At 41.6% G+C, this 24,750-nt stretch overlaps 1 long non-coding RNA gene across 1 annotated transcript; it reads left to right on the forward strand.

Annotated features, from left to right (window-relative positions):
* The first annotated feature begins 3,507 nt into the window (after positions 1 to 3,507).
* On the forward strand, positions 3,508 to 18,832 carry LOC102077863 (uncharacterized). The gene is made up of 4 exons (XR_269451.4): positions 3,508 to 3,617; positions 4,589 to 4,695; positions 18,308 to 18,395; positions 18,743 to 18,832. It is a non-coding gene; the product is annotated as an uncharacterized LOC102077863 (long non-coding RNA).
* The last annotated feature ends 5,918 nt before the right edge of the window (positions 18,833 to 24,750 follow it).

Genomic DNA, 24,750 nt, shown 5'->3' on the forward strand with positions numbered 1-24,750 from the left:
CCTACCTAAAGCCGAGGATGAAAATTTAAGAAATCAAGACAATGCATCAGTCAGACATGATTATTATGCAATATGTAGCCATTCTTTAATGTCTCTCCTTTGCGTTTGTTCCTGGAAACACACACACACACACGGAATTCACACAAATACTCACGCGGATGCATCCAAAATGTTACACTATGTCTACACTATCTGAAAGGGAACAAGCTACATGTTGTCAGTTCATCAAATTGTGCCTTTAACTGTTACGTTTCTAAGCGTTAATATTAAGGCCGTTTCTTTTTAGATAAATGTGTAAGATAAATATGGCTGAATCTAATAACATTTAACTAGATCTCAGATGCAAATCGTGCACATAACTGCACAGAGTCAAATAAAACACCATGTGCAATGTGTTTGTTTTAAAAGAAACACTTGGTAGTTAAAAAATTAATGAAAAAGTGAGATAGTTTAGATAACTTTTATCCTCACCTGCTATGAGCAAGCTAGTCTATTTCTTGTTTTCGCCTTAATGCACTGAATTGTTATTGAATATTGCAAATTCTTTAAATTATGCCTTTCATCATCTCAGTCCTCCAACACTTTTACTTGACTCTGCCTTTACTTTAGTTCATTATAGCAATTCAACAACTCGTTTTTCACAAAGAGCCCTTTTAAGAAGAATAAAGGGTTTGCCTTTTAATGCGCTTGCATGTGTACAGCTGCAGCCATGTGATCATGAACCATATCTGTAACTTTAACAATAATTTTCAGGGCTGCTGGGGTAGTTTATTTTTTATTTTTGCAGTTGGTTTGCTCATAGGGGGGAAAAGCTTCTTCTATTCCTCTGTGGTGTGAGAAGACGAGCAGTTTCAAAGAGCTCTGCGTTCCTTGTGCTCTTCTGCCACCCGGTGGCCACTGGGGAGAACAGAGAAAAATCTCCAAAGAGGTTTTGCCTGGAGAGGTTGATCACGTCTCATCCTGCATCAAAATCTCATGATTGCATCTTAGGAGATTCTTAGCCATCAGCCTGGAAGGCAAAAAATAAACCTCTCTTAACTCTCTTTTCTTCACATTCTTCTGTCTTCCCTTCTCTTTATGTCTTTGTCAGTGGCATGACAGCTGATACCCCTTTAAAGACTAAGACAATTAACTTTCTTGCGGGTGCAAAATAAGCAATAAGGGGCTTGCAGTGGGGGTGGGCTGGGACTCTTAAAGACAGAAAAGGAAGCTGTCTGTTTACCCACGTCATCATTAAAGTGACGACCAACACTCGCCCAATGGGCTCATCTGCATAATTGAATAGAGTTAAGAGTTTCACCAAAGCCCATGATTTCAGGCGTGTGTGTGTGTGTGTGTGGACTCTGGAGACTCAGTTTCTTCCTCTTGGTACAAACGTCATCATTAGACCTCCTTAGCCCAGCGCATAACAAAGAGTTAGCTCATTACTGACAAAAATATCTTTGCTAATGTCCCCCTCGCTTTGTCCGTTTCTCTTCTAATCTCTCTTGGCACAAATGACTTCAAATTCATGATGATAACATGGGGGAGAGAGCGAGAGAGGGGAAAAAGAAGAGAAAAGAAACGTGCACAGAGGAACTGGAAGAGAAAAAGACACCGCTTCGGTGACATGGCCACACTGTGTACAGAGATAGGCATGCCAAAATACAGAGAGAATAAAAAGAAACGAAAGAGCTTTCTTCCTGGCAATATTCCTGCCAACATCTGTCACAGGCAATGCTGGCTGTGTGAAGGTGTGTCTGTGCGCTATACAGTATGTGTCATCTGTGTGTATGGCTGTGTATTTGCTCCTTAATGCGAACGGAATACATATTCATGTCGCGCGAGAGCGTGTACATCTGTGTACGTATCCAGCAAACGTGTGTTTACGTGATTCCATTTCAATGTCTGCAGGAGTATGCATTCACACGCATGGGTACTTGTGCATGTACCTCCAAAGCCTCCCCTCCTCATTTCCTGCATATTTTTGTATACGTGTGAGAACGAGAGACTGCAGTTTCTATGCGCGCGAGGCCGACCCATACATCCAAAGCTTCCTCATTTACCCCGTATTTGTAGGTGTGTGTCTGTGTGTGTGTAGGTTTTGCGCGTGGCGACGTGCATATGTGTGCGCACACTCCAGTATGCCATTAAGATGAGCTATGACAGCTGTAGCCTCTTCACCCTGCAGCCCTCCTTTCTGCTTCTCGAAATGTGCCTCCTGCTTGTCATAGAGGATCTTGGTCTCTCGCTACCACCACATATCAAACTGCTGAACAGAGGTGGAGAGAGTGCAGCAATATTTTACTCAAGTACAATCACTGCAACTTCAGGAAGTGGCCCTTTTGAATAGTGTCGCAAGGCTGGCTTCAGTCAGAGCTGAATGAGATGATAGAAAAGTGCTTTTAAATGAATCACGGAGAAGTAGGCGGGAAAAAAGGTTGTGTTACACTCAATATAGCTTTTCAAGGAAAATAAGAGATGAAATAACTAGTTAATTTCTACCTTTGGTCTTGAGTGTATCTAACAGACGAGAGGAGCTAAGAGGGGAAGTGAGGAATGTTGATCGCACATATCAGAAAATACAGATAAAAAAGTGCGCTATAAACGAAAGAAAAGGATCTCATGAGAAGCGTTGGATTTGTTATTTAGCGGCGATGTGAAAACAACTTATCACACCTTTTCTAGCTCTGTCACAATCCCTGCAGCCAAAGGAAAGAAAGAATTTTAAGGTCAGTTTTGAAAGACGTCAGAACGTCTGCTAAGCCGTTACTCAGAAATGAGGTATAAATTCCACTGAGCAGGGAGACGTTAGAAAATGACAATTACAGCAAGGACGGTGGAATAACATCGTAAATTTTTAGGCCAGTAAATATCAAGCTTTCAAAACAACTTTTTTTGTGTATTCTATCAAAACTACAAGCGAGTCTGGCACGAATTACAGCATCTCTGACTCTGGATAGCCTTTACTGGGCCAATTTTTAATTTGACTGGCCAGATTTGAGCCTATCTTTTTGTCTGGACTTCCTTATTTGGCCTTATATCTGTTTGGTAGTGTTGGAGTAACAGGCACGAAGGTTATTTCTCATCAGGTCATGCATTGCATTCTCTTTTTTTCTTGCAGTACCAATCTTAATGCCTCTACCTCCCTCTGGGTGCTGTTCCTGCCCAGTTTGATCCAGGAATTTTTTATCCATTTGTACCTTGCTTCTGATGTCCTGAACATCAAGAAGGGTTGACATACCTTCATCTTCTAGGGTAGCCAACTCTTCCCTGTTCAAGGTGCTTTACTACATGTGAGACTAACTGACCACGTGTTTTATTTGTAGCACACTCTTTTCCTAGACCTGCAATTTAAAGTGCATCGCATAGTTTAACCAGCTGTCTACAGTCAGCTGATTCAGTGGTCCTTTAATTTAAACTTCTGGTCAATTTAAATTTAGCGTTAGCGGAGGAGTTAGCATAAGCGGTGCAATGACGTTTTATCGAACTTAACTGGCTTTTACTGCCCCCTAGTGGTCACTTTGCTAACTTCAGAACACTTCCGTCAGCCTAGCAACACCTCAGCTGTTTGCTGTGCTCCTTTCTGATGTCTGGATAATCCGTGGGGATGACTGACATGAAGGTTTCTCTTAAAGGTCAGGGAAAGTTCATGAACCTAACAACCAAGCAGTGCCTCAAAATGTGGAAAACAAATTTTACACTGTGGGCCACATGCAGCCCACTTTAATTTTGAATGGGCCGGACCAGTGAATTTGCCGGTTTGGGCTTAAATTGCAAGAAATAACTGTGTGAAATTACAGAAAAAGTTCTCCTGTAATTATAAAACACAAATATTTTGTAATTCACAGAAAAATCTTTGTTTTTATTTTTACTGCAGTCACAAATTTCTATAGTTTATAATTTTAAAAAAAAGTTTTTCTGTAATTTTTTAACTATAACTTAATTACGTTGTTGTAGTATGAATGGCAATGTAAAAGTTCTTTATAAGAAGAAAAGAACAGTAAAAAGTCCAAAATTTATGCCCTCACTTTTTCCAAAGCCGTCAAGTTGAATTAGTCTTTGCCTGGCCGATTCTAGCCCCCTGGGCCTTATGTTTGACACCCCTGCCTTAAACAGTGAAGAGAGATGAATGAAGAGCTGCACACCTCTCAAGTTTCAGTCACAAATACTTCAACCAAATCCAAGTTTTCTCTGTATCTATACACTTAGTCTCAGGATCACAGTTTCCAAACAAAGTTATCCTTCTTTTCTCTTCTACCTTGTTAGCTAGCGCACATGAACTGTAACGTGAAGTAAACACATTTTTTAACTTGTGTATTTTAGCTAACTTATTAACGGACTTTTCACAGTAAATGGCAATTTTTTTTTAAGTACTGTACCGCTTTCAGTAGCTAAATTAAATCCAAACAATGGCAGAATAACTGTCATACAATATAGTGAGACAATACCAAAAGCTAGCTTCCACAGTGAGTTTCTATGAAAGTGCTCGGCAAAAAAGTCCAAAATTCACCACCTTCTCGCATAAATGAATGAACATAAAGAAGTAACAATTAACCATAACATGTTGCTAAGCTTATCGTGCTTTTTGTGTGGTAATTACCTTCAGCAGGGGAAAACCAGAGAGGAGATGAGTGAAGAGATTACCACTGAGCTGAGATTCCTCCTACTGGAGCCCTAAGGCATTACCAATGGGTCAAAGCACAATCAAACCAGGTAAAACCCTGTATTAGCCATTTCTACTCTTTGAATTCAGGGTGCAGACTTCAACAGCAACACAGTCAAAGTAATTGTCAAGGTAACAGTAAAATTATTTTATGACATAAAAGGAACAAAATTATATATATATATATATATATATGTATATATTAGGGTATTTCCATAACAACCTCATCTTCATCTAGCACACAGACCAGGTGTACCACATTTTTGTACACTGCATCCATCAATAGATGCTCTCTGCAGGTAGATGCAGGCACTACCACCACTGAACAATAATTTCCCCTTTAATTGCTGAGTTGCCGCTGATAAAAATTTCTCCCTGATTCATCTGAAAAATTTAACATAACTATAATTTGGAGCTGTTGAAGACCAGGTAATGATAACGTACATACTATCTCGGTTCAGTCATTTAAAAATGAAAACAAACAAACAAAAACCAAAGCAGCTGAGTTGCTCTTTTTTCATTATTATTAAAATATTGTATTTATAGGTAGAGGCCTGATCTACCTTCCATTTCAGTTGGTGGCACTATAATGTTGTTTCCAAACTGTCATTAAATTCAAGAATAAGAAGAAAATGGGTTAAAATTTACGCAGACTTTATATGACCCTATACTCTTTGAATCGGTGAATGAGTAGAAGTTCCATTTACCACATGGTTCACTCGATATATTGTCAGTATTTACTGTCAGGTTGAGTTTAGTTACTGGAAAAGTAAGTAACTGTAACTGGAAAAACCCGTGCCTACAATGTTACACACCGAGAAGCACATATCCAAGAAAGCTCTGAACATGTATTCACTGGAAAGTAATAGATGCAGTTCTAGCAATCAATGGTAATAATGTTTTGATGATACCTGAGCATGTTAAGTTCATTTAAGCACTCTGTAATTTAACATCATTATTCTTTATAAACCTCGGTCACTGCGATAAAATTTCAGCAGATTATAAAATTAATGTAATTACTGTTATTTCATTTATTGCAAACCCTTCTGTTGTTACAAATAGTAATCCCATATGTGAAGATTGAGGATGAACTCTAATCGATTATCATCGTTCACAAAGAGTCAATCAACACAGTGTTAAAATGAACATTTGATCCTGGTGACCAGATCAGGTTTTAAAAATCCACACTCGAGCCTTTCCATCTATAAAAGCAGCCTCCTTCAACCCCAACCTGATCTTCTACACCCGGGTCGCCCATCGCAGAGCTCTCCAGCTCCAGCCGAGGTCTCTCTCCTCTCAGCCATCTCTAGTAGACAGCTGAGCTTCAGCTCCTCCTCTAAATGTCCATCTAAAAAGAGCAGACCTGGTGATCGTCTGGTCTCCTCTCTCCACACATCTCCCCTGTTCGAGAAAGCCTCAGTGCTTCCGCTGGGCTGATTGGCCGGCTCAGTGCAAGGACCAGATAGGATCTTTCTATTTGCCCAGCGGCGGGGCTGCCTCTCTATCAGCGCTACCTCTGGAGGGGGTTTATCTGGCCTGCTGATAACAATGTTTTCCCCTGCCTTGTTCCCCTCCCTGATGGTTTGTTACACTAGTAAATGGGAGTCAAGGCTGGGGCTGAGCTGCAGCAGCAGTCTGCAGTCCTACGCTACTCCTTGTAAACAAGATTGGCTCAGTTTGCTTTTACCGCTCAGTCGTGTGTGTGTGTGTGTTTGTGTGTGTGTTTAAGAGAGAGAGAAAGAGAGGGAGATGGAGTGAACAAGAGATTAAAAGAGAAACTGTGAAGAAAAAAAATCTTTTACACAATAAACACTTCTTCAACACAAATTAGCCTGGATTACGAATTTGTGAACAGACTCATAATTCATTCAGCATTATTTTTACACTCCTGCGCGGCGCAGTCTAAGTTCTGTTTTTGCTGCGCTGCTGCCAGTACATCTGTCGCTGGAGAGTCGCCAGCTTTACAAATCTGTGCAGAACAATATGCACCGGAGTTCACGGAAGCGGCACTAAATAGCGTCTGTGTCAGATGAAACCTTGGCCAGTGCAGGAAGTAGTACTTAGCAGAAGTGCACCAGAGTATACGTTGTAGATCACTTTCCGAGCTTGGCTGGGGCGAAACCTTCAACATGCTTTTTCATTCATGGCGTGGTGGGAAAAGCCTCGTGTTCTCTGCATGGCCGAAACATCTGTAAGCTGTTGCAGAAACAGAGCCCAGAGGAAAACATTTACCTAACAGAATACTAATTCTTTCAGGCCCTCGTGTCAACACTTCGTAAATAAACTTGCACATATGGTATTGTTTTCTTAAGGTTGGTCTGGGAGAACCATTCTGGCTGCTGCAATCTGCCACATCTACTCATGAGGTTTTCTGAATGTTGCTGCTAAGGTTCTTTTTTACTGTAAACTGTCTCTCATACTGTGAACACCTGTCTGCTGCTCACAGTTCCTTCATGGATTGTTCTTGCTAAGACTGATTTAGAGTAAATCATAATCCTGTCTATAGATGTGAACATACTGAGGGCAGCACCCATATAAGATGATGAAATGCTTATAAATGTAATTAATTAATCGATAAAATCTACCTGCCACAACTTTTCCTTTTTTCCTTAAAAAAAATGTTTAGCTACGCCACTGTTTTCTGTCCAGATGTGTATTATTTATATGTAAGAAAAGCTTTGGGTGTTAAAAAAAAACAGTGCGACATCTTTCAAACATGTGGGGTGCCAAAGAAGTCTTCACAGACTGCAAGAATGGCATCCAGCTAATGGCCTACCATCACCATCTCTGTTGTAGCACAGTTAAAACTCTGCTTTTATGTTCCCACAATGAGTGTGTGCATTCCTCTTTGGGATGACTGTCCTAGATTTAAAGGCTTGTCAGACACCACTAGCCCTTTTATTTTTCCATAAACTTTTTTTAATCTTTTGCATTTTACACTGGGGGATTGTTTCTGCTGGGATACTGTTGCAACGGATTATACGAAAAATGTCCACAACTGGGAGTTGAAATAGAAGCCTCCTTCATCTTTGCCTTGCAGCATCTTTTGTTGTGATGCCTGTGTGCTGCAGCACTGGAGTGCAAAAGTATTAAAATACACACGAATTACAGAGCTGCAGGTTTAATGTCAGGCACTGCAACGCGAGTAATCGCTTTACTGAAGGCATCACCGTGCAGCTGATAGTGCTAACAGTTAACAGCCTTTCGGTAAATGTCATAATTAGTTGTGAATCTGCAGCTAATCAGCGCTCCTTGGGAGCCAACTAGGTCACTGTTTGTCTGAGATGGAAAATGGAGATATTCAGCGCTGACAAGTAATTCTGTGATTGTGTCAGCAGCTAAGATACATAATTCAGTGCATTTAAACTGGACCTGTCTGGTGAAGTGAGTAGCGCCTGTGTTGTTGCTTCAGTACATCTGTCTCCTCGTCACTTCGGGAGTCTGACATCTCTCTCAGCGCCGTGGCACAATGGAGGAAAGTGCACTTCCGTGGCGCAGGTAAAAACCCGCCAAGGGATAGAAGGCCCCCTCATGAATAAATGATTGTGACACGCAGCAATAATTTGCATCCGTGTAAAAGTGACGCATCAGCGCTTTTGTCTGCCAAGAAGTCTAGAGGTGTGTTTTTTATTTTATTATTTAATGGAAAATGGCTTTCATTAACAGTGGCAAAGCAAAAGGTGTTGACAGCGATGCACCGACTTGTCAAGCCGATCACAGCCTGTTTTTCAAGCCGATCACAGCCTCTGCCTTTTTTTCTCTAATTAGGCATATGCTGGAGGCATCATAACAAACACTGAAACAGGTTTGTCCTTGCCTAATCCGGGGAACTAATTTTTAAGGTTATTATGCAAATCGATACTGTTTACAAACATGAAAGCCGGCGTCCTATTTTTGATCTGCCACATCGGTTTTCGATGGCTTAAAGCCCGCCTCAGCAGGTGTCATGTCAATAACAACCAGCAATCGATCAGCGGCCGTCTGAGGGGGATTGGGACAGCAGGGCCTTGAGGTGTGGAGGGGGATTTTCATCAGCTGAAGGCTCAGGCACAGCCACACCATTAAATTTTTTCTTCGTGGACACGTAGACGACACTGTGGCTATTGTTAAAACAGGACAGATGTTTATGGTTTTGTGGGACTTCTCATTTCACTGTGGTGACTTAGGTCTAAGAAGGAATAACATCATTTTAGGGTCACACAATTACGACTCTATGATCAATACATAGTGCTTACACGGACAATAAGATCTAGTTCAAGGTCTCAGGAAGATTAAAACTTGCATTTGTTTGCTTATAAAATAAAGATAAAATTACATAAAACCATATAAAAGTGTTAAAGAAACAAAATAAAACAATGCGAAACTGTGTTTTGGTGTGACATGACTTCAAATGATAAATATTCAAGCTAGCCTTGGTACTCTTGGCAGCTCTTCTGTGGAGTTATCAATATGACTGGCCCCTGTTTCTTAGTGAAATCTGAGATTGACTCTGTGATCCTGACATCAGAGTTCAGCGAGGACTATACTCTCAGGTTCAGGACATTTACAGGTAGTTATTGCTTCACAAAATATGGATCTGTTTAGAAAACTGGTCGCAGCAGATGGCCCCGCCCCTTCCTAAACCTGGTTCTGCCTGAGGTTTCTTCCTGTTAAAAGGGAGTTTTTCCTTCCCACTGTCGCCCAACTCCTTGCTCATAGGGGATCATATGATTGTTGGACGTTTCTTTGTGTATATTATTGTAGGGTCTACCTTACACAATAAAGCGCCTTCAGGCGACTATTGTTGTGATTTGGTGCTGTATAAAAAAAACTGATTTGAATTGAAAACTAGGCTAAATTTTATTTGAAATATACATACAGCAACAAAAATGCTCCGCCATGAAGAAGAATGGTTCAAGCAAGCAAATATTAAATATTTTTAAAATTCCCAGACAGAATAGTCTTAATAAGGTTGAAAGGAAATTGAATACAAGTGGCCTATATAATAGTCCTCATTTGTTTTACCTAAAATCCGCTGTTCTTAAGTGATTTGTATTTATGTTTAGATTTGAATGAAGAGGAGGAGGTGGATTTTTAAGTACCTTTTACACAAGAAATAGAGAAAAGATATTTAAAGTCTGACTTAAAGGCTTTAAATATTCCAAAATAGGAGACGGCACTTCTGAGATTATGGTCCATATGGTAATTGTTGAACCAGCACGAGACCTGGCTGTATGCCAGTGCTGTTTGCATTATTCTTTGCCCTTTGATGTATACCACATTAGCCATGTAATGCACTCGGAAAACGTTTGAGGCAGGCATGGGAGTCAATCTACACTCAATTTACAACAAAACAAAAGCGCAAGTTGGGTTTGCAGCTGGTCTTTTTCTGAATTCTTGGACTTTACTTCAACCTGTTGTCAATTGTCACATGTGACGACTAAACATCTTCCTCTGCTTTTTGGTTCTGCGGAAAAAGCAGAGCTCCTTTTGATCTGTGGTGCACCACAATGTGCACCTGCCCGTCACATGAAGGGATCAACAATGTACATCCATGATCAACACACACTGCAAGCTGTGTTGGCCAACGCTCAGCCTCCACTTTCCCTGGATCATACGTAGCAGCCTTTAGCCTTCAGAGCTTCAAAGCTCTAAAGGCTAAAGAGAGATGTATTGTGTATACTTCCTGCCTCCAACATGTTTGCCCTCCTTTCCCTTCAATAGGCCTCCAGTTACTGAATGCATTTGGTAAATACATGTTGATAACTTTTTTTATTCAGCCTGGAAACAAAAGGTCCAAAATGGGTAATGTTTAACTGTTAGTTTATCCTTTATTTTAAAAAACAGTATTATGGCTTAAAAAACAAATATCAAAGACTCTATATAAATATATATATGTATATATGTAAGCAAAAGGCCTGCACTAATAATATATATTACTTTACTTGGATATGTTATTAAAAATTTGGCCTGAATCCTAATGTAAGTGTTTTATGAGTTGCAATATTGCTGCAGTAATTATGTCTTTTTACCTCTCTGCTATGAAATTACATTTTTAGTTGTAAAAACTACAGATCAGTTCCAAGGTTTTAGCCTTTTCCTTAACTTCGATGTCAGACTTTTCCTCGTAATTTCAGTAGAGCTTTTCATTAAATCAATCAAAACTCTGCTTTTCTGAATTTTTAAACTGCAAGTTTTCAAACTGAAACAAGAGCACTTCTTCTTCTTCTTCTTTTTTTTTTTTACCCCTGCCTTTCCTCTACATGCTCGGTCAAGTTCACATCTTTGGTTTTCCTCCTGTGATTTCAGTCCAGCCATTCATTTATCAAGTAATTTATTCATACATTTTTTTGAAGCATCGCTCAATAGCATCTGACCCTGGTGCCCCATCATCCAACTCTCCCTTCCGAGACAGAGCACAAGTGTTCCCTCAAGAGTGAGGGAATGCGGGTCAGAGGCGGCGTTTACTTGGGGAGGAAGGAGAGGGGGGGGTGTGCACAATTTTCACATTGCGCCAGAGTTAAGCGGGTAATCATAATGTGATAGTGCTCTAGCTGCTGGGGTCATGTATGCTTATGAATGTTAAGGAGGACTGTTTTAAAGGCCTTCAAAATTACCCCTGATATCAAACACTGACCTTTTGTTGAGACTCCAACACGCTATGATGATTAGAATTACAATGTGTGCAGTTTTTTTTGTTGTTGCCAAATTTCAAATCAGGGAACGCTAACCCCCCTTCAAACTTCCTTGTATTTATGTAAAAAAACTGTACATAGAAACAGATATTGATATATAGCTAGGTAGACACCCAGATAGCTAGAGGGATATGGATTTTAAACAATGTAACAAAAGTTGTAATAGTAGTTGGAAAGATATGCCCCATTAAACATCGACACATATTCACTGTCAACATGGGCGTTTACCAGAAGTAACTAAATGATCTCTCATTTGACACGGAGCGTCGGCACCGTCGCGAGGTTACCAATTAAGCTCCATGTGTCTTTAAAGTTTCACTCAACAGATCAAAACTCATGCTGCTATGTTGCACTTTAAATTAAAATACAGAGAGATTTATAGATCTATTTATAATATTCCGCATCACCTTGTTTTCTTTCTTTTTCCCTTCACAGTAATCCCGCCTTCAAGTGCTATGAAACTGGGGCTTGGAAGTTAGAATACACAAGACTTTGTCACCAATGAAAACTTTCAGTTAACTCGACGAAGCACACTTCCAAAGGAGTTCAGCTCTTATCAGAGAGCAGGATAATTGTTGAAACAGGTGTAGCTGTCGAAGTGTCAGCGTGCCGCTGTCTGTGTTCTGGTCCCCGAACCAACCTCTGCCTATGACTCCATCTCATAAGTCTTTCAGACAACCTTGGTGTGATTTCTTGACAAAAGCGCGCTCGCTCTCAAGGTGCACTCGAGAGCGATGTAAAAAGGGACAAAGACAGAGCCTGAGAGAAGATAGGAGAAGAAATGGATTTCTTCTCTAATTATGCAAGAAAAAGAGACTTTGTGAAGATAAAGTTGGGTGACACAAGGGCATATTGAGGGACACACTCACTTTAGGAAGATTTTTCAAAGTGGGAGGCACAAATGGATGTTTGTGCTATAAGCTATTGCTGCTAATTGGTACAAACTTAATGAATGCAGGGTGCTGTGTGGAGACAGATGCTTTGTGCAATGTGGCAGATTTCAGTGGCTGCGCGTCTCTCTCCATCGCTGGAACATCAAGAAGAGGAGAACATTTGGCAGGTCACGAAATTATGCGAGGAAAAGGGGAAGCCCGGGAAAAAAAAATGTAAACAGTTGTTTATTTTTTCGTTAATTTATGGGTGACTGTGTGTATGTGTACATTTGTGTGCGTGCGCGCGTGTGCGCTGAGCGTGAGAGTTAGCAGTTCTCAAGCGCTTGTCTATTTGTTTGAGCCCATCGCTTTTGTTTTGGCTTTCTTGCCTTGCCAGCTCTGTGGCTCTCAATTAGCGTGCAAGCCTCAGGGACCTAATTAACCAGTTCAATTAATAAATAATTTTCTTAAAAATCCCATACAAGCCATTCTGACATTTGTCAGCCACTCAGGAGCTGCTGTGTGTGTGTCTGTGAGAGAGAAAGAGAGAGGAAAAGAGAGGAAAAAGGACAGAATGATTAGCTTGTTTGCAAGCTCTGCTTATCCCCCAGGTGGCTTGATGCAGGGGACAGTGCTGCGTGTGTGTGTTTGCATATGTGTGTGTGGTTGGATGGAGAGGGGCTTACTCACAGCGCTGGACCCCATAGCAGAGGAGGGCCCCCGTGACCTTTTATCGAGTGTCCAATCAATAATGTGCGAGCGTCCATCTCTTTGAGTTGCAGCCTGAGCCTGGGCTTCTGAAGGCCTGTGGCCAGCAGCAAAGCAGGATGGGAACAGGCTACACAGTGGGGCAAAAGAGTCCTTGGGGGGCCACGAGTGGAACAGAACCAACCGCCTCATGTCATTTACTCATAATGATGTCTTCCTTTGGTCGAAAAGGGAGGGGTGCATGGGATGGAGGAGGGGGCAGTGTCCCCCTCCTCCACTAGACACTGCAGATTCAGCCTCTCTCTTCCTTTGTCTGAATGGTGAAAGCATCCTCTTTGGTCTGTCACCGGGCTCTGTGATTAAGCAGCAGAAACAGACCCCGGCTTTTTTCACATTAGAATCCCATTTAGTGGTTCTTATCGCAGGCATCTATCCGGTCACATGTTGGGATGGAGTTATATTTCATTGTTTCGTGAACTGTAACGTATATTCCCTCGTGGGCACAATTGGACAGATGTGCTTGTTTAATTTGTAGCATTATCTCAAAACATCGACTTTACAGGATCCGGTTGTCACCGCCAAAGAGGCAGCGCTGATGGATCTGACTGTGTACCAGTGTTCATTAAACACACTCCAAACAGCCTTCAAACCGACTCTATTAGTGGCTGCCTCCAGAACAAGAGGCGCCTGAATGCAATTTTTGACCATGAAATGCTCTTTAAGCAGATGAACGAGACTTGAAAGATGAGCGGGACTTGAAGTTTCCTTTTTTTCCCCTTGAAAATGCCAGTGAGGAGTCAATCACTGGATATCAAAGCAGCGGGGACACGCACACAGACACACACGCAAGAAAATCCAGTGATAATAAAACGTAAGGCTTCCCACACCCACTGAAGCCCGCTAAGATGGCCATCACAAGTATGCGCGTCGACACAAAGAGCAGACATCGGCCTTTCAGCGAGCAGCTAGCTGTCGCTCTGCATTAGCTGCAGGCATGCGACGACAGTTTGCGTGGAATCGAGATCCGGTTTTCCACGTAGCTGAGCAGGAAGAGACCAGAGACTTGTTCAAGATACTTGGCTGACCCACACTGCCTACAGCAGGCAACATATGGCTCCCTGGTTTGGCATTGCCTTGTTTATTATGTATGCTGCAATTTATTTCTGCACTGCTCTACTGAGAATACCCACACAAAATGAAGCTGCCTGACTAAGTGAGAAATATATTCTGGCAGCCAGATGAGATAAAAAAGTGAGTTAAATATACCAGCAGACAAATAACTATTAAAGTCTGCATGTTCATATTAAGCATCATCTGTGGTAGTCATTCCTCATCACAGCTGAGCTAGAGAGATTTCAGCCTATCGATCGGTAAAAGTAAGTGTGTGAAAGAGAGTATGAGTCAAAAGGGGATCTGAAGGTGGGCTGACAGATGCAATACACATGGAGGACCTAAAGATGGAGAGATCACGTTTGTTCTCTGTCAGGTTTGACCGAGGCCTTCTCTGCTCAGAGGTGACTGTTGCTCTTTCTGGTGCCCTCTAACACCCCCCTGAGATCCTTCCACTCAACTCCACTGCCTCCACTTTGATGCAAAAAAAAGGAAGGGGGGGTGGGGGGGAGTTATTGTGTAAATATTTTGCTTGAGCATTTGAGCATCTTAATCTTCCATAAGGTGATCTTTGGAGTGGAGCAACATGGGGTGCTGATGTTCAGAGGAGCTCCCAGTTGTAGAAAGAAAGAGGGAGCGAAAGAGACAGAGAAGGGAGGGAGAGGAAGAAGAAGAAGGTCTGTGTACTTGCTAGAGTGCTGGGAGCTAGAGTTCACTACGGGGGCGTAAGTGTGTCAAGAAGAGCGCTTTCCCCCCATCCGCAAGCCCCGGGCCCTCTCCACAACATTAAAAAGCATAAACAGTCAATACTGAATGTAACTCAGAGAAAGAGCAAGAGAGGGAGCGTGGAAAAAAAAAGAAACAAGTACGAGAACGCAAGGGTGTTTCAAGCGTTACACAACATAGTGAGATCAGAGAAATGGAGGCTGGGCTATAGTGTATAGTTGCAAAGCTTTCTGATGGAGGAAGGGAGCCTCTCCAAGTGAATCATTCATTGCGGGCGGCAGGGGTGTAAATATGAAGGGGAGGGTTGAAGGAGAGCGGGATCAAGGAAATGCACACCTGGTGCAAGACAGGGGTCAGATTGGCCCTACACAAAAGGAAACGAAAGAGAAAAAGAGAATGAGTTGTTTGGCATACCTCCGTTTAGACAGCAGCAGTGCTTCTATCGGCGCGCTTGTGCAAAGCAGGACAGAATGGAGTAGGTAGAAGGTGCATATGGTGGTAGGCTGTCTGTGTCGATACACATGCTGAAAACACATGCTTTCTATGCCGATGAGAGGGAGGCTCGTCTTATTTATAAGGAAGAAAAAAAAAAGACTTTCAAACGTTCAACATTTTAGACTTCCAGTTTTGAGATGTGAGGGCTTGTTTATCTGTGGCACATTGTTCCTGCTCATAATCGCTCAAGAGTCTCAATCAGTCACTCCCTCTCTCTCCGTCTCTCACAAGTTTTTCAAACGACATCTCCCAAACACTCGACACCTGGCTGGCTGACTTCAGAGCCGAAATCAGCGGAGAAGTCTGTGTGTCTCTGTGTTTCTTTTTTTTAATCATCCATTCAGTCGCTCCTCACATGTTCAAGCCTATGCATTCGGGGAGATCTTCCTCTATAGACAGATCATAAAGACTCAGAGCTTACTGGAAAGCAGGTGTGGGCAGGTTGGTACGTGACGGTATTGAGGACATGTGAATTGTTTGTATGTTTGAGATTAAAACCAGTCTCTGTTTTTATTTTTTCTTTAATTAACTCAAATGCTCGCCATTCATTTTTAGCCCTAAAAGGAGATCTAAACTGTGAATACTAAAGGACGTGTCAGGTGAGAATTATTTAACGGGAAACTGTTTCTTTAAAAATAAAAAGTGCATGTGGCATGTGTGTTTATTTTCAAGGTTCTCCAGTTTATAGAGAACTTATGAACCGCTGCTTTCCTCTTAAAAAACCAAGGACATTCAGACTCACCTGCTGTTTTTTTGTTGTTTTTTTTCTCCTTGAGAGAATGTTCTCCTGGTTTATGGCCAAACAAAAGTTGCTTCAGTGCAAAGTACTGTTTGAGCCACTTCCCCTGCCAGAGCAAGACTCCATATTTTAAACATTTGGAGGAGGAAACAATATCTATGAAAAGTGTGAAATTTGATTTCTACCCCACGGAATAGGCCGTTTCCTTCTGTTGTCAAACAGAATGACTAAACATGCTCATTCACATGCTCCCATGGTAGGACGTTATTAATTTATCACTTCAGAGTTATCTGTGCTCTGTCTCTCACATGCACGCACGCACGCACACACACACACACTTTGCTTCTTGATGATTGACAATGTGATAAATTTTATTTGAATATGGCTGACATGAATTATGTAACCATAGAGACTGGTGGCTTTGTTGCTTCCCTCTTGCTCTTCGCTTTTCCTCCAAGATAACATACAGTTGATAATTTACAGTAGAACACATTCTGAAACTATAAAGAAAGATATAGCGACAATGCCCCACAGAGAACAAAACAGAGTGCTTCAGTGCAACCAGCCGAGCTGATTGTGAGAGTTGCAGAGGAGAGGAGAGCCGAGGTTCATATTGTGGCAATGCTGCCATAAGATTAGGTGGTTGACACTTTGACACCACTCTGATGGTAGCGATGAGGTCTCAGGGGAATGGGTTAGGCCAAGAGAAGAGAAAAAATAAACACAAATGAAAGGAGAAAAAAATCAGCACAGCACCCACGGTATCTGATGTTGATAGCTGTGGCGAAAGACAGTCTTTGAAAGGCTTGAGGGAAGTGACAATACAGTATGTTTTTTTCCTTGTTGATGCTCTTCCAGGCGGCTAACAAAAATACAAAAAAAAAGAAGAAAAAAAATAACTCGTCTGATTGGTCTGAAAAGACTGTCAAATGTCAAGCAGTTATCAAACAGAAGACTTGTTTTCTTTTAAAAAGATACCAGCAGAAGGAAAAGCCTAACCTTTCAGCAAGTGAGTGGAAGTCACTCAATCCATCATGTGCGGTACTCTATACAAGCAAAAGCCCTCGCTCTTTACAAGGCTTACACTTTCCCCTCTGATTCAAATCCATAGCTGCTGACACAAGTTGTCGATGGCTGAAATAAATGGAGCTCTAAAAATACCCGGTTCTGGGGAATTATTTATCGGTAGCTCACAACCGAGCAAAAGAAAAAAGAGGCCAAACTAACATTCACGCACAAAAAAGGGAGTTTTCTGTAGGTGTGGGCACATAAAATTAAGTCATTTTACAGTAAGTAACCCACCCAGAGCTCGTGTTTTCCCTCAATTCACGGTCACATTTAGATCTCAGATTTCAAGGTCCTTACTGCAGGTCCTTGCTCTTCCGTCTCATGTTTACATCTCAATAGGGCCCGTGCAGGATTTCGCAGCACCGTCGACGACCCAGGCTGACAGAAACAGCTTGCTTAACACTGCACATACAGTTGTATTTCGGTGTTCCAGTTCCTGCAGCTGACGTTGTTCAACTCCCTTCACGCCGAGCCGCTCTTGCGTGAAAAGAGAGATGGGACGTTTTTTTTCTTTTTTTTTGTCCTTGATTTTCAAAGCGCTGAGACTTGTTAATGCCCTCGTTTTTATGTAAACCACTGAATCAATCATCACCGCTCCATTGTACCGTTCAAACAAACTTCTGCACAACTTTCACATGAACCTGCGCTTCTGCTCTCATTATTTTTTGATTTTATTCGCAGAAAGTCTGCAGCTTTGTGCTCGCTGCACGGGGAGGTCAGAGATCAGGCTGGAGCTGGCAGCGATTCAGTGTCTTGCTCAAAGACACTCGAGCAGACTGGGTGCTCTGCTACTGTGGGCCCCGAGCTCAGCTATGCTGCCCTGCAACTCCAACACTGGCAGTTGATATGAATCTCAAAGACTGAATATTTTTATCCTAGACTTTTATTCTTGGGCTGTCTAAAGAGGCAGAGCGTAATCAGTGACTTTTATCTCCGAATAGGAAATTACAACATCCCTAGAAATGCTTAATCTGACCTGCAATTCAGCTACACAACAGCTCAAGCGAGGTAATTACCTAAGAAAGCAAACAGAAGCATCTTGTGTGTCTGCCAAGTTTAAAAAAAGAATACTTTTTACTGGCGATGGAAATAGAGGTGAGGAAAATATCGGCGGCTTGTTGTCGCTCTCCTCCATCTATTAGCTGGTGCATCACATCAGGTGAAGAGTTTTCTTCCTGAAGATGCTATTGTTAAGAATTGAATTGACTCATATCCGTTATTCCAGTTATCAACACTCTAAAGAAAGAAGATTTTTGTATTCTTCCACCAGATCTTGGCACTACCAAGCTTTTATTTAAAGGGGGAAAAAACTATTGCAGACAAGGCCACAAGCATCACATCTTCAGTTTCAAACAAAGGTGAGTCCAGGACAAACTGTGTACTTGGGAATTTCTCTGCATTGAAGGGAGGTGATAATGAACATTAATATGTACAGCTGGCTCTTTATACAACTCTTGCTGTGCTGCCTTTGGTGTCCTGTTGAGAGAGTGTCTAAGCAGTGTACCATCAATAGCAGGGAACAAAGCCAGAGAAAATATCAAGTCTTTTTCCACAACTGCCTCCCTGCCTTGCTCTGCCTTAAGATTAATCTAATTTGGTCTTTATTGAGAAATGGGTAAGAGCAGTTTTGTTTTATTTATGTATGTTTTTTTTCCTCCTCTGCTCCTTTCCTTTGTTGCTTCTCCTCGGCTGCCTCTGACAAAAGACAACCAGCCTGCCAAGCCCGGTGTTGCTCTGGGACGGACCTGTCAATCACTCCTGACGGCACCCTGACAACATGTACGTTAAAATTTCAAACGGGACTCAAAGGCGGCGCGTGACAGCCGAGCCTTTGAAAGTGGCTGTAGCGCTCGGCGACAGCCAGAGGAGTACGGATGGAAAACAAACTAGAAAACAACAGTGCGGAGGGAAAAGAGAAAGAGAGTCAGAGACTGAGAGGGAGAGGGAAAGGGGAGAGAGGAAAAAAACAAACCAAAAGTTAAAAGCAAAACAGTGAAGAATGTGGGTCTTGATGATGGGAACTGGCATTAGTTTCTCCCTTAGTGTATCATTGTTTTTTAATTTGGTTGAAACTCCCCTGAGTGGAGCTTTCGGGCTTCCAGGGACTGTGCCGAGGGCCCGTTCTCTCCGCAGTCCAGGGACAGCAGCATCTCTCTCCTGCTCCTCCGAGGCCTCACTCAGATCAAGTCAAGCCTCACGTGCGTCTCGCTGCTACCCTTTAACGCAAAACAACTGTGCACCGATCTTAATAATATTCTTGATTCCACTTCGCATACATGCGCTTCATGGCTGCAATTAATTCCCAGTAGGAAAGGGAAAAACCAGCAGTTTTCACAGAGTGAGATATAGAATTTATAACTCTAAAACATATAGTCTTCAATACCAACTAGAAAAAGGAGAACTCAATTTGGATTCTTTCCTTGCTATCCCAGAATGGCCAGGACAAAACACTTTTAAAGCAACATATCTCTGAAAAGCCTTTGCAGTTGCCATATGGAGTAAAATGCGCACGCACGAGCTTGAGGATGCACTTTTAAATGATCACCTGCCACAAAACAGAGAGAGAGCACCACCAGTCTCTTTACTGTGGCTAAATGAACAGTGTAAACGGTGTACGACACAAAAGGCCTGGGCTGTGCCAGACCCTATGGGAGAACTGCCATCTCTGCAGTCCTGCAGTTTGTGCACTGATCCTTCAGTCAGCATCCACATCTGCAGTTCAAAAACACACAGTGGCTTGAAACTGCTACAAAGCTAACTGTTCATTGTCTATCTGAGACTTTGTTTGACCATGCTGTGTGGGTGTGTGTGCGCACACAAGTGTGTGCGTGTCTAGTCAAAGTTTGTTTGAAACTAGCATTGTAAAACCAACTCTAGAGCGTGTGTGTTTGTGTGTACAGCAAATGTGTGTTTTACTTCTACAAACAAGTGGACAAGCAGTGTGTGTGCTGAGGGACACAGGTCATGTCAGCCTGTTAGTGATTTTATAAACTTCTCCCCTGGTGGAGCCATGTTGGACCACTGATAGGCGTCAGTACAGACACGAGTCGTGGCACAGACTTACACAGAGCCGTATCACATGAAATTGTGCCATTGTCTAACTCGTGTCTATATACATGTGAGTCCAAGCTTACCTACTAATGTATAGATGCAAGCAAACAAACACACATCGAAGCAGCTCTGAGATATGGCTGTTGTATAAAGGACTTAAAAACAGCCACCAGGCAGCCAGATAATGCTTTAGCTTCCAGTGCCCTCTAGTGCTTGGAACTGATTGGCAAATATCTTCTGAAACTGGTCAACTATCAAGACAAACTGAGCCCCACTGAAAAGTCCCAGTATAACAGAAAAACAAATCTGTATGTGTCTATAGATTTAATAATAAAGTTTGAAAATATGTAGTCTTTTAATGGATTAGAACAAAGAAGCAGCTATTGGAAATTTCCTAATAAGTACACTGGCATTAATACAGGGAGTAAAGCAGAGTTTTCAAATAACAATAAATATATGTATAAATATGTTCGGTGTGCAGTAATATAAAATCTAATTATCACGTTTCAGGCAAACAACTGGTTATTAATAGATTCAGATCATAAAGCAATCAATCGTTTAACTGGTTGTTAGTGTGTAAAATATTCTTAAACTTTTAAAATAATCATTTCTTTCTTACTAAATTGCTGCTAATAATAAATATTTGTCTACAAATGATTTGGAAATTTTAAATCAAAATCAGTTTAAAAAATATACAGTGTTATTTAAACGAAAAAAGTCTGTTTCATCTGTTTACTTTGTGATATTGATCTAATTTTTTAAAAAAATCACATAGCTTTTAGTTTGTAGTTACCTTTCTAAAAGGTCGGATTTGAGTTTTTTTGGATTTGACATTAGAACATAAAATAATCAAAATAAGCTCTCACAAAATCTCGAAATCAAATGAGCCAAAATCTTGTTTAGATTTCAGTAACTTAAATGCTTCTCAAAGCTGAGATGTAAGCAGTAACATAATAATACACATAACATAAAAAGGCTTTATTAGCTATAACACTTTGTTTAAATTGAGCGTAATAGAAGAGAGTCATCTAGGACTTTAGGTTATTTTAAACCATGGGCCCGCAAGCATACGTGTGAGTCACGACAGAAAATAGACCCTGTTATTATGCTCTTTGTTGTCTATTATTCATGTGCTGCGCGTGCACACACACACACACACACACACACACACACACACACACACACACACACACACACACACACACACACACACCAAAAAACAAACAAAAAAAATCTAAAAGAAGATTGGGGTGTCCAAAAATGTAATGTTGTTTGCTTAATCAAGAAACTCATAGTTTTATGGTTTTTCTTTATATCTTCATTTATATAGTTAAATAGTTATAATACACTTAACTCTTGCTTTTTGTCTTGGGTTTGCTTATTCCTTGAAATGATTGAATTCCCTCACCTTTCCTCATTTTTGACACATTTGACATGTAAATATAGTCAATTATACTAAGGTCAGGTGGGCCAGTCACTTTTCAGCAACTGGATCCTCCACGTGAGGATGTTAACGTAGTTTTATATATACTGCCTAATTTAATATAGTAATGACAGGATTTAGTAAATGATATGCATGTATTTTTGTGCATGCATGACAAAGATGGTAGAGGTGGGATTTGAGAGGCACCTCAAAGCTATGATTATCCTGAGTGTCTCTGCCCAATAATGTTACCTGCTGGGACAGCAGCACTGCTCCTCTAAATAAATTGCAAGTGGCCTTGGGCAATAAGAGGAACCCTCCTTTGATCTGCCTGACTGCCAACGAGGAAAATGTGCAGGCAGTCAATCAAGCTCTTAAGGCTTTGCAACAATGAAGCTGACCCCACTTTATTATTTATTTTCTAAATTGATGTATTTCATTATCACAAGGTGTCTACTTGGTGGGGTAGCGGGGGGTGGAGGAGAGAGTGTGTGGGGGGGGCCAACATGATCAATAATTGATATGCGGTGTGAAAAAGCTGATTTGCTGCCTCTCCTCTGGTGCACTTGTCACTAGCTGTTGTCAGAACACATTTGCTTTGATGACAAATTTGAAGAAGTGAACAACAGCATCACATCTTATTATAAATTTAGTGAGTTGGTGAAAGGCACGGGGCCCTTCTCGCCGAGGCTCTGTTTGTTCAGGGCGCTCTGGAGGAATGACTACCAAGCTCTGAGGTGAGTTACAGTCTTGTAAGCAAAGAGATGAGAGGGGGGTTGAACTTTTTTGTCATGTGTCAGTAAACAGCGTGACTTGTTTGAAAGGCACCTGGATTACAGGGTGAAAAGTTGCTCTTTAAACCTTTAAAGCTCTGGGATACGCGAGACACGCCACGTCAAAAACAAAGTGTGAAGATGAGGAGTGAGAGCAACTAAAAGCCATCACTCCCCAAAGTGCGTCTGCTGAGAGACGAAGGAGTCGTCCTGCTTTTCACAGAGTTTGGGTCATGGCGGAGCATCTCAAACTGATCTCGTCAAATAAAGAAAGATGCTCGGTTCATTCGATCGGCACAGATTTGTAAAAAAAACCAAACAAACAGAAAACAAATATACAGATCAGGGAAATCAAACACTGAAAAGTGCTGCGAATAACCTCTAAGCTTAAATTTAATGTGTAAGCACAACACAGAAAGGAAGATCTGACATAAAGGTTGGAAAGTGTGGCCCAGGTATGAGAAAACTGCCACAGTAGATAAAACAGAGGTCATAAAAAAGTCATAAAAAGGTATAAACTAACATTAACAGTTGTATCTTTCTAATCACCTGTAGGCCATCAGCATCGCACTAAAACAAAATCTTTATGGTGATTTCATTGCTAAGAGAAGTTCTTAATTAGCCTACATATATTTTTTTTAATTACATGTAGAGTCTGAAGATTTACTGCAAACTTTAAAACTAAATCCTGATGGAGAACAGTTCAACACAAAATCTCAGAGAAAGGAAAACAAACATATCAACAATTCAACATAATTGACAGCTGCATCCATTTGCTCATTCCAAGCCCCCGGCCCCTCCCTCCTCTCCTGCTTTTCCACTCTGTTCTTCCAACACCATTTCCTCTTTTAATTATCCCCCAGCAAAAAAGATGGAGCACATCAGACGCATCGCGGTAAATCCTGGCCCTGGCACGGGCTCACAGTGGCTCCTGCGTCTGGCAATCCCGATAGAGCCTGTGCGCTGGCAGTGACAAGACAGGGAGGATGCCTGGAGATTTTCTGACAGAAAGAATGGAGAGGATGATCTCTCAGCAAAAGAGAGGTCCTCATTCTACTCCCGGCGTGGGAGGCTTTTTGGCAAGCGCTTTCCCATCATACCACATTTTCAGCACCAGATTAGCCAGTTCTCAGGAGCAAAACTCACATAGAACCCTTGTTTACACCTCAGTACCATAGTGTTTTTGTAATGACTGCTCAGTAAAAGAGCACATTGGAGCCACTGCAAGCACGGCTGCTCTCCTATCTCCACCAGCAACATTTTAGGGGTGACACTTATTGTATGTGTCAGGGTCAGAGAGACTATGGTCTGGATTAAGGGAATATGATTTGTTTCATACTGAAAGAAGTCTCCTCTGACCAAAAAAAACTGTGTTTTACTGACTGAATTGCTCATTCAGATTCTAATTAGGTATCAGCAACACGAATGGGTTTTGCTTTGGGAAGCCGGATAGATGAAAAAGGTTGCAAGTTAACTAGTGTTGGGCTGCTATCTGTCAGAGTTTCTCCTCTATCCGTGGGGTGCGCATCAATCACTGAGGTCCCCAACTGACAGTCGTTCTGTGGGCTAATAGTGTCGTCATCTCCCATGCGATTACACAGATTGCGCAATGAGATCCTCGGACACAATGGAGCAGCGAATACAGCCCCCCCATCTCCACCCCCATTCTGTTCCCCTCTACTTTCCTTTTCTTCCATCATTCTAAGATGAAGAGTGGAAAGCTCCGCAGCGGGTAGCTTTCTTCTCCTCCGGGGGGAACTAAGAAAGCAGGCAAGGGTCTCTGTGATGTTAGTTTCCCTTCAGGGTGGGGAGGAGATGTCTTGTAGCACAGCTAAAGATGATCATTTGAGAGCCCGTGAAACAAGGTGCCAAAGAGACACGGCGAGGTCCCGACTAATGAGTTAGGGTTAGCTGATGTTCCTCAATGATGAAAATGAGAACAATGACAGTAATGACAGTGGCAATCACTTTTTTCCTCAGTTTAGACACTGTATTGCACCACAGTTACACGCTTCTCTCTGCAAATAGGTCAGAGGTCAGGCTTAGCTGTAGTCCAACTCAAAGACACCTCAGCACAAAACAAAGAATAAATTCTAGCAACTGTATCACGGTCTTAAAGCCTAAACGAGCGTTTGACGGAGTACAATTTCTTGCCCTCTTGCAGCTAAAAAGGCTTTACGTTTAATTAGCATGATGAAAGAAACGATTAATCTGTGAACATATGAGAAAAATCTAAACATGTTTCTTATGTATTCCGATAAAAACCTTTCTCCCAAAGTAAACATTTGCTCCAGAAACTCACAAAACAAAACAACATCCCATCTGATAATCCGCCACAATTACGCTACACAGCATGATGAAAGGATATCAATGGTCTACTTATGTCATAGAAAAAGAGAGGAGCTTCAAACATGAAACCTATTGAAGCCTATGAGAGTTTCAAGTCAATCAGTGATCAAAGGAGCA

The sequence above is a fragment of the Oreochromis niloticus genome, linkage group LG8, assembly GCF_001858045.2.
Source record: "Oreochromis niloticus isolate F11D_XX linkage group LG8, O_niloticus_UMD_NMBU, whole genome shotgun sequence".
Classification (NCBI taxonomy): Eukaryota; Metazoa; Chordata; class Actinopteri; order Cichliformes; family Cichlidae; genus Oreochromis; species Oreochromis niloticus.